Below are 8,788 nucleotides of genomic sequence, written 5' to 3'. Positions count from 1 at the left end.
TATATAGTTTTTGAGTTATTCAAGTTAAAGTAGATTTTCTTTAAAGAAGAGCGCGTTTGATTTCAATTAACTTCTTAAAAATAGCTTAACTATGGCAAATTACGCATGAGTTATGTTCGAAATCAATCAAGGATGACGAAAATAACATTTATTTTAATCTAAATTATATAGCTTTTGAGTTATTCAAGTTAATGTAGATTTTCTTTAAAGAATAGCGCGTTTGACTTCAATTAACTTCTTGAAAATAACTTAACTATGAAAAATTATGCATGAGTTATGTTTGAAATCAATCAAAGATGACGAAAATAACATTTATTTTAATCGAAATTACATAGTTTTTGAGTTGTTCAAGTTAAAGTAGATTTTCTTTAAAGAATAGCGCGTTTGATTTCCATTAACTTCTTAAAAATAACTTAACTATGGCAAATTACGCATGAGTTATGTTCGAAATCAATCAAGGATGACGAAAATAACATTTATTTTAATCTAAATTATATAGCTTTTGAGTTATTCAAGTTAATGTAGATTTTCTTTAAAGAATAGCGCGTTCGACTTCAATTAACTTCTTTAAAATAACTTAACTATGGCAAATTATGCATGAGTTACGTTCGAAATCAATCAAGGAAGAAGTAAATAACATTGATTTTAATCGAAATTATATAGTTTTTGAGTTATTCAAGTTAAAGTAAATTTTCTTTAAAGAATAGCGCGCTTGATTTCAATTAAGTTCTTTAAAATAACTTAATTATGGCAAATTATGCATGAATTATGTTCGAAATCAATCAAGGATGACGAAAATAACATTTATTTTAATCTAAATTACATAGTTTTTGAGTTATTCAAGTTAAAGTACATTTTTCTTTAAAGAATAGCGCGTTTGATTTCAATTAACTTCTTTAAAATACCTTAACTATAGCAAATTAAGCATGATTTATGCTTCAAATCAATCAAGAATGAAGAAAATAACATTTATTTGAACCGAAAATACATAGTTTTTGAGTTATTCAAGTTAAAGTAGACTGGCTTTAAAAAAAGCGCGTTTGATTTTATTTATCTACTTTAAATTAACTTAAATATGACAAATTATACATGAAATAGGTTTGGAATCAATCAAGGATGAAGAAAATAGCATTTATTTTAATCTAAATTACATAGTTTTTGACTCAATGCTAGCGCGCCAGTACGATATAGCGCTAGCGCGATTCAGCAAAACTATTCAGTGTATTTAAAAAAAATTAACTAAATGAAAAAAATAACAATTTATCAGAATCAGCATTCAATTTTCATTCTATCTTGTAATGTTCGCAATCCCAATAATGCCAGTTTTGCAGAAAAAAAATTTAAGCCTGACTAAATAGTAATCCCGACCGTTCTTATTTTTTGTACGAATATTCGGTGTAATTCAAAAACGAATAATTTGACAAGTAAACCAGTGGCTTTTTTTAAATCAGCGTTAAATTTTGATTGTACTGTGTGATTTTCATCGAATTCACAGAGATGTCATTTTAGGCCGATTTTGACAAAAGTGGTAAGGCTATAGCCTTTGCACTTTTTCATTTTTGGCTAAATTTTAGATTTTGCTTAAAATACATGATTTCGATTCAGAATTGAATGCTTATCATGGAAATAAAACTTGTTTTTCAATTAGCCTCATGGTTTTTTAATTAAACGTAAAAAACGAAAAAATAAGGAAAGTCGGGCTAATTTAGTCGGGCTTATTTTTTTTTTCTGCAAAAATGGACACACAACGGAATGGGTTGAATATCACAGGATATACTAAAAATTAAATGCTCATTCCGGGAAAGAGGCTATCATTATTCGTAAGTTAATTGAAATCAATGGCGCTTTATCTTTAAAGCAAAAGTACTTTAACTTGAATAACACAGAAACTATGTATTCTAGATTAAAACAAATATTATTTTCTTCTTCTTTGATTATTTTCGAACATTATTCATGCATAAGTTTAGGAGATAGGTAAGTTAACATAAAGAAAATAGTTGAGCGCAAACGCTTTGTCAATGAAAAATTGTGCTAGATCGCGCTAGCGCTGTAGTGTACTGGCGCGCTAGCATTGCGCCAAATATTCAGTGTATTTCAAAAACAATTAAATTAATGAAAAAAATAGCGTCTTTCCCCGAATCAGCATTCAATTTTGGGTATATCCTGTAATATTCAACCCATTCCGTTGACTGTCCATTTTTGCAGAAAAAAAAATGAGCCCGACTAAATTAGCCCGACTATAGCCTTACCACTTTTGTCAAAATCGGCCTAAAATGACATCTCTGTGGATTCGATGAAAATCACACAGTATAATCAAAATTTAACGCTGATTTAGAAAAAGCGACTGGTTTACTTGTCAAATTACTCGTTTTTGAATTACACCGAATATTCGTACAAAAAATAAGAACGGTCGGGCTAATTATTTAGTCGGGCTTTAAATTTTTTTCTGCAAAAAATGGCATGTATCGGATTGGTTGACTATGGGATATACTTTAAATTGAATGCTGGTTCCGGGAAAGTAGATATTTATTCATTAGATCAATCGTTTTTTAAATACACCGAATATTTGATTCAATGCTAGCGCGATGCAGCACATATATTCGGTATATTTCAAAAACTGTTACCCATTACTCTATTCAATAATCTGGATATAATGATATCCCCTTTATCGAGGGATGATATTTTTTTTTTCATTTCATAAAACTATGGCAGAAAATTATCCAGCTATATTCCGAATAATGCAATTCTAGCTTCTCATTGTCTGAGGATGTAACCGCTAGATGGTGATTGGTATTCTTTAGCGACCCGAAATTCAAATCTGGAATTCTAATGACTACCTACAGCTCGGTGTGATTTATGCGTTCGCTGAATAACGAAGCAAAAAATAACAATAAAAAGGATGAAGGCAACGGGATCGACGGGCCATACGTCGCGAAGTATTATGAACACCAAGGGCTTTTGTGGCCACGCCAGCTCGAGTTTGAGAGACGTAAACAAAAGTCCCGGAGCCGTGAAGTGTGGTGAATGTGTGACATGGTAAAATGTTGAAATGTTCTCAGAACAAATTGAATGGAGCTTTTGAAGTGATTTGAAAGTGTTGGCGTCGGGGTAAGGTGGGATAGGGAGGCCTGGAACAAAAATTTAAATAAACCTATTTACCAGCGAGCCGTCACCCTGGCACCTATCCAAATAAGTAGCCATGACTCACTGAAATCCAACACCTGATCGACTTTGGAGAACGAAGAAAAACAATTTATAAATAATATGGACAAAAAAAACCGTAAACGTACATACTATACGCGTCTATACGTCGAACGTGTATGAATAACAAGCAAAGTTTATGTTTATGGCAAAGTAGCAAGGCGTAACACAACTCCCACGGCTGCTGGGCGGCGACGATGACGGGCAAGCACACCGTGTTTTTCTTCTTTTTCCAATACAGCCCACATCGACCAAAGTAGAGCGTGACTACATAAGAGAGAAAAACCTATTGACCTGAGCATAACCTTTGGACAGGTCAGAGGTTATTCACAGACGCTTACTCCCACAAGAAGGTTGGATAGGAAAAGAAAATGAAAATAAACGGAGAAAATAGAGAAGAGGCAAACATACATGTATATATATATCTTAGGAAAAGAAAAACGTCGAGTCTCAGTTGGCCTGAAATAATCATAAAATTTTTCTTCTCTTCTTTCCAGAGAAAAAGAAATATGGCTGCCACAGAGCTCTGCTTTTTTGGGCCTTCAATGTTATTTTTTTTTATCGCCTTGCAGGTTTTTTTTTTCCTTCTTATTTCTAAATGGCTACTACAACGACCAGCTCTGGTTTCAATAAACGGTTCTGTGCCTTCGTCTCTTTCTCCCTCCCGCGCCTCTTCTTCAGCTCTTTTAACTCGACGCGCCCGGCTGTTATTATATAGAGCAACAGCCACCCCTCTCCTACACACAGCAAAAGAGTATTGGTGATCTTGAAGCTCAGCAAACTTACGGCGCACTTTCATTCTGGTTTATGTGTCTCGCTGACCTGCTCGTTTCCCCTTTATCGCACCACCAAAAGGGGGAGACGAGAAAAATGCCAAATAAAAGTAAGAAAAATAAAAACCTCTTGGCTATTTTCTTTTTCGAGCGCTGTTTCATATTAAAAAAACGTTTCTGTTCTAAATGTCTCTGGAACTTTTCTTTTTTTAATTTACATTTTCTTTTTCTTTTCGGAGCAACGCGAAAAGCAGCAATCGCTGAAATCGGTGCTTACCGCTGATGAAAAATAGAATTGGAAGGCGAAGTAGTCGACATCCGTAAATCATGTGGGTCCAAGAGAGGCCAAGTCGATGCGACCATGGAGCCTTTCATTTTTTATTTTTCTTCCTATTTACTTGGGGATATATTTCATGTTGGTTTCCACTCTTGTGAGAGATATCGGTCCGTCAGTCGCCTAAACACTACAGTGTGTGCGTTTTGATACACATTAGATGTAGAGAGAAATGAAGAGCGAGGAGAAAACACGTTGAGGGTTGCAGCTAGCGCCAATGATATAGACTTTTCAGAGAGTCTGACGTCATCGTCAACTGCCAACAAAACAGACAGGACTCTGTCTGTGTTTCTGTTTATGTGCGTCCAAGCGGCTGCGCTCCAGTTACAATTAATATGATATTAACTTGGAGAGGGGAAAAAAAAGGAGACAGGACGAACTCGTCTCTTATCGTCTACGGTCTGGCAATCAGCTTTATTTTTTGTTTTTAGTTTCAAATATTTTTTCTCCCGTTCTTCGTCGTCACTAGCTGCTGGTGTTGTTGTTCCAGGATCCTTCTGATCCACCCACACGTATATATTCGTCAGACGCACAGGCACACACATATATACACAACACAGGCATACCAGATCCTATCGATGTGTATATTTATCATCGGGCCGCCCATTAACATATCAGCTTCCCAGCGCCCACTATCAGCTCGGACCAGGAGGTGGCGGAGGACAAGAACGCTGGCAATAGTTCGGCTATATAGGGAAAGAAAAAGACACTGACAGTGAATAAGGAGGAGCTATACAAGTTGATGCGGTGCGAACGTTTTAGGTCAAAGTTCAAAGTTCAGTAAGGCCCTACTAAAAACCAATATTCTTCCAAACAATCACTACACACATGCACGGTCGAGTCACAGAGCACGGTCAAAAAAAAAAAAAAAAAAAGAATTCAATTTCAAATAATTTTACGATTTGTGAGTTGGGCTTACTGGCATTGCCGACAAGGAGGTAGATGATGCCGTCATGTAAAAACCAAGATAAAAGGGAGACAAAAAAAAGGGAGGAAAAAAAATCCTGAAAATAATGAGTAGAGAGAACAAGGAGCGGCTGGGACTCTCCTGATGCCACAGAGGGAGTAAAAAAAAACCTCCAATATAATGGGGCGCCTGTTCCTCGTTTAGGAATGCGTGTCGGTCTTCGATAAGACACCGTCACTTGAAGGCGCGGTGGTTTTTGTGCAAGGGGAACTTGATGAGTAAGCCACGACACCAGCCTCCTCCTTCAAACGTCAGCAGTTATCCTGCCCTTCTCGTTCTCCTTTTGTGTGTACATGAGTATATTTTTTTTTTCTTTTCTTTCGCTCTGTCTATGTCAACTGCGGGAAAACTCATCGTCTACTTTGATTGGAAAAAATGGCCGTCCGAACGATTTTCGGTTCTTAAATGGTCTACCGCATGAGCTGCGTCCCTTTCGTGAATCATCGGTCAACAGTAGACAGGGCAGAAGCCGGTGGTCCGTAGCGAGAAAAACAGATTGAATTCGGCTGTGATTCAATTGGACCGTGCAATGCGTACCCAAGCCGGAAAAGAGAAAACTATAACTAAGAAAAAAACAACAAGAAAAAGGTGTCAAATCGCCCAGCGTACACATGCGGCCAACAGCTGCAACAAAAGAGGGGAAAAACAACAAAACAAAAAAGAATAATCATCAACATTAACGATCCGGCAAGACCATCAGGGACTGGCATAGGTATATATCCCCTGCTAGATACATGTATGCTTTATAGTACATATAGCCTGGAGAGAGAATGCCGTGAGCGGGACACGACTGGAATTGCAATCAGCTGCCGGATTGTATATAGTTTTGGTGTGTGTGTGTGTGTGTGTGTGTGTGTGTGTTGTTCCTTATATAGTAGGCTGGCTGCTGGTGAGACGCGTTTTCCTCATTCAATCGGACAGGTTTTTTTTTCTTTTATATCCATTCGTTGCGTATCTGTTATGCCGCTCTGCTTTGGCGTATTGCTCCTGTGCTGGGGCGGAGCCAACAGTAATGGAATGAAGGGAACAGGAAACAACAGACTGGGCCATAGATATATCCTGTGCAAGTTGCAAAGACAGGAGAAAAAGAACAAAAGAAATAGGACAGCAGAAAGAAAGGAAAAAAAAAACAAAGCGGTCAAAAAGAAAACACATATATATGTCTGTGCTTCTCCTCCGTACACGGGCGCCATCTTGAGCGACTATAAAGATTTCCCTTCTTCTTTCTGGCCGGTTGTATTACATGTCTGAGAAAAGAAGGGAAAAAACAAAAAAAAAAGGGAAGAAGAAGAAGGAGAAGAAGGACGAGCAGAGAGGAGAAAGAAGACAATGAAGGGTGGGTTGCGTTCCATCGTCGTGCGAGCTTAGTCATTATCTCTACCTTGGCACCAATCAGGATCGACTTATCTCGGGATCCCCCCTTCGTCTACGGTCGCGCACCGCCACACGAACGACGACTCTGCTCCACTATACGCTTTGCGCATTATAAGCCTCGTTCAATAGTGTCATGCTGCAAGCCGCTGGTCCTATAGAGTTTCGGTTGTTACCGCGCGCTCAAGGCTGACTTTTGCAGACCGACAGAACGAACGAACTTAATCCGCCCTTTACCGCCCTCCTTTCCCCACCGCCCTCCCTTCGTGTGTACCGCCAACACGTTTTCGGTCAAAGTCCCACAAACCCACGCCACCATTTTCTTAGCACTGGGCTTGTGTGCGGTGGGCACTTAGATTGCCCGAAATGTGAACGGTAATGTTTTTCACTGTTTTTTTTCTTTTTTCGGGACCCGCCATTCGTACAGCTGGTTGTCTAGATAACATCCAATTATTCGTAGGGATTTTTTGGGGGGGTTTTGTTTGTTTTGCTTCGCCTTTCCTCCGTGTGATGGCACGAAATGGAGCGAAAAGAATAAACGAATCATAAATTTGGATCAAGGACGGTCTGGTTATTTGACACCAAATCAAACAAAAGGGAACGCGTTGGCAGAGAGAGTGTGTGTATGTGACGATGTGTGTGTATTCAAAGTCAGCACATCGGGCATCACATAGCAAGTGAACCCAAGTCATCAGCAGTACTTAGAGGGGAGAAACGAATATTTTACAGGTTGTCTAAAGAATTCAAACTTTAATTAAGCTTATATTTATACCACCTGCAATCACCGTGAACATTAAAGTATGACCATACTTTTTTCGGATGTAATTTAGAGTAGAAACGACACGGGGATATTAGTGAGAAATTGTTTCACACAGCCAAACTGCGCGTTTGAAACTACAATAGTCTAATTTAGTTTGTATAGTAGCCAATTGTTTTCTTTTTCTTAAATTGGCTATCGTGTTTCCACGTTTTCAAACACAAGGACTCGTGTAATGGGCTTGTTTGCTGGCTACAGTCGAAACAAGCGAACACTATGGCGCATTTTAAACATATAATTCATCCATGCTGTGTTTATTGTTCACTCGAACCACAGGCTCGTTAATGTACATTTTAAAATACCAACAAAACTATGTACATGTTACAGGAAAATATAATTCGATAAATCCCCAATTGGCTTATCGAAGAGGGGGGGGGGGGGTATTTCAACCGCTTTTTACTCTGTGCGCATCTCCTTTCAACGGCAGTTCGAGGGTTATTCCTAATTGCTCAAAAGCCTCTGGTATTGGCCAATCACTAAACTGATACGCTGCATTTATCATCAAAATCTTCAACTTCCGCCTTTTACTTTAAGTTTAGATTTTAAAAAAAATGTTTCATTTGTTTTCTTCAAAACTCGCTTACTGACTTCAACAAAAAAGGAGGAGGGAGGTTTCGCCGACAAGAAAGGAAAGAAATCGATAAAATTAAATAAATCCATGTACTAAGAGAGCAAAAAAAAAAAAAGAGGCCTCTGGAAATCCGCCTACTTCCGCCTGAAAGGTAAACGATAAACCCCACGTAGATCGATCAAAGTCGGCACGCCGGAATGATCCGCGCTCCGATTTGTTCCAATACGTACGTTTCGTCTTTTTTTCCTTCGGTCTTCCACACTTTTCTCTTGTTGTTTTTTTTTTTTAAAGAATTGAAGCCTTATCGATTGAAAGTTGTAGTGACGTTACCTTCTTCTGTGCGTTTCTCTTTACCACTAGAATTTGTCTTTTTACTGTTGATTCAGTACACAGTACACGTCAATTCCATTTTCCCGTTTTCCTTCTTTGCAATTTGATCGAATGTTGTTGTACAGTTGCCTCTATTACTCTTAGCGTTTGTTTGAACGCGCCGTAAGGCAGAGAGAAAAAACTTTCAAAAAGGTGGGAAATTACAAACAAACTGCTGACGATTTCTCGTCAAGAGTAGGAAACGCGGTCGATCAATGGTGTACATCAGAGACGGAGGGCCTGGATAAGCGGGAAGAGAAGGCCTGATGTTGCAAACGAGTGCCAGAAGAGAAAAAAAAGTGGGGAGGAACACGGGCATAGAACATGATGCACACACCCCTCAAGACTTGCTCGATCGGCGCTTATTGACGAGTGACGCTGCCCT

The 8,788-nt window shown here is 38.5% G+C and overlaps 1 long non-coding RNA gene across 1 annotated transcript; it reads right to left on the bottom strand.

The window, feature by feature from the left end:
- Positions 1-5,951: 5,951 nt before the first annotated feature.
- Positions 5,952-6,751, bottom strand: LOC130685641 (uncharacterized). The gene is made up of 2 exons (XR_008999636.1): positions 6,657-6,751; positions 5,952-6,522 (listed from the first exon to the last, which is right to left on the bottom strand). It is a non-coding gene; the product is annotated as an uncharacterized LOC130685641 (long non-coding RNA).
- Positions 6,752-8,788: the final 2,037 nt, after the last annotated feature.

The sequence above is a fragment of the Daphnia carinata genome, chromosome 3, assembly GCF_022539665.2.
Source record: "Daphnia carinata strain CSIRO-1 chromosome 3, CSIRO_AGI_Dcar_HiC_V3, whole genome shotgun sequence".
In the NCBI taxonomy this organism is placed as follows: Eukaryota; Metazoa; Arthropoda; class Branchiopoda; order Diplostraca; family Daphniidae; genus Daphnia; species Daphnia carinata.
The sequence above is the reverse complement of the archived record's forward strand: the minus strand, read 5'-3'. Positions and strand labels throughout refer to the sequence as shown.